The sequence below is a fragment of the Sinocyclocheilus grahami genome, unplaced genomic scaffold, assembly GCF_001515645.1.
Source record: "Sinocyclocheilus grahami isolate Dianchi unplaced genomic scaffold, SAMN03320097.WGS_v1.1 scaffold1302.1, whole genome shotgun sequence".
Classification (NCBI taxonomy): domain Eukaryota; kingdom Metazoa; phylum Chordata; class Actinopteri; order Cypriniformes; family Cyprinidae; genus Sinocyclocheilus; species Sinocyclocheilus grahami.
The window spans coordinates 208,884-211,032 of NW_015506481.1; the positions used below are offsets into that span (position 1 = coordinate 208,884).

The following is a 2,149-nucleotide window of genomic DNA, read 5'->3' on the forward strand; positions in this document are numbered from 1 at the left end:
ATTACACCTATAACTTTAGGCAAGTGCAATGTGATTATAATATATCGTGTATAATATACACTTTATTAGTCGTTTTTTTATGAATTTATAAATGAAATAATTAAAAAAGGCAGAAAAAACTGAAGAAGAATAAAAGATAGAATAGAATAAATAATCAACATAATTATTTAATAATTATAATTATTAGAATAAATAGAATAAAAGAAGTAATGTAAATATGCTTCAAATCTGTCAATGACTTATTGACGTGCACGAAAACCAATGTATTGGACCCGGAAATAACGTCTCTATGTAGATATTATATACTATAATATATTTTTATATAAAGTATATTATAGGCTATATAATTATGTAAAATATAATATTATACTTATAAATATAATATAATATTATAATAGTTATTATATCCGAGTTCTCTGGAACGTAGATTAGGTTAACATTTCAATAAACGCGCGTGTACTACAATTACGAGCCATTCTATAAATAATTTTTTCTACCTATTAGATTGTGTTTTATTGAAGTCTACACCTACCCCAACCCTAAACCTACCCTTACAGTAATGCAGATACATTAAATATTGTTGTTCAGCATGAGAAAAATGACACAATATTGATGTGCCCGGGTAAGATAAATTGTCAGGACACCAGCATGTCTGTTGCAGATGGTGTTGCCTTTTATGAGTAACTGCCAAAATCAACTTGCATTAAATTATAATTCTTTATGTCTCCCTTATCTGACACAGTTCAGTTCATGGAGCTCTCTTCTAACAAGCTGATGAACTGAACCAAGTGTGTTAAATAAGGGAGACATGCAAAATGTGCATAGCAGGGGGTTCCCATGACCAGGACTAAGAACCAGGTCCTAGGGATAAGCAATGAAGTGCACCTGGCCTGCAGAATTAGCTCCAACCCTAATCAAACACACCTGACACACACCACAAACCAATCCATAAAATACCAAATCATCAGTAGATTGCTCATTTAACAAAATAATCGTTAGTGACAGTGCAATTTAATGTTTCAAAATGCACCTGCATTGTTTATACACTTCTTTAACAATTCTATTAAAATACCATTTCATCACCTTCTCTTGAACAACATGATGTATCGACTCATCTCCTGAGCTAATGTATTCGCACAACTGTGAGCACCATACCAGAGTGTTAAGTAAAATGATTACCATAACCGATATATCAAAAGTAAAACCTCAGAATGGCACATATCAGAATAATATGTTAAATAATTAATGAATTTATGTGTCTGTAAAGTTGATGTTATTGTGAAAATACAATTAATTTTCAGCTCTGTTGATGGTGTATAATTTGTAGTAAAATAATAATGTAAAACCGAGAATAATTTAATTGAACGCTATTTGAGGTATTTGGCGTCACAGTCTGGAGGCGACGTACTTCTCAAACGACGTACTTATCACGCGTCTGTGGAGGCGACGTACCCTTCTCACACGTAAAAGTACACGACTGTCAACTCCGGCAGGTAATCCTGTCACATAATACTCCCATAGTTTTGGGGATTACGTCTCTTTATATCAGGCAACCCCGTTGTGTTCCTCTGCGGCCAGATTATTAACAGATGCTCTATTCATTCTTTTTTAGAAACCTCGCACTGTTCTACTAAATTTTAAACGTTGTAAAATTAAGCGTGGTCCACTGCTGCACACGTGCCACAGTATCGATACAGGGCCAGCTGTACCGATACTCGTATCGTCAAATCTCTGTGACGATACATCGTCGTATCGATATTTTGAACACAGCACTATTAGATATGCAAACTGTTGTTTGAATGTACAATTTTATTCCACGTGATCTACACCTTCTTAAAATATTTAAACGTTTATGTATTTTCTAACTTGTCAATTTTACATAACCGATCTTTCATAGCAGTAATTATTTTCTGTAAAAGATAGGCAAAATTGTTACATTAAATTATTAATATAATCAGTTAACACGTGTAAACAATCATCTGTTAAGCAGGATGCAATTATGTTCCAAATTAAAATGTAACATTAATAAAAATGTAAAGAAAAAAAATTATATAGGGGACCCTGGGTTGGTTAACAGACTTGGATGAGGGTCTCTGTGTCTGTGAAGACTGAGAACACTAAAAAAAAAATCTATATATATAAAAAAAAA

The 2,149-nt window shown here is 32.8% G+C and overlaps 1 protein-coding gene across 1 annotated transcript in view; it reads right to left on the reverse strand.

Moving 5' to 3' along the window:
- LOC107569014 (uncharacterized) overlaps positions 1 to 2,149 on the reverse strand; it is a 29,828-nt gene that overhangs the window by 27,273 nt on the left and 406 nt on the right. The window lies entirely within an intron of this gene.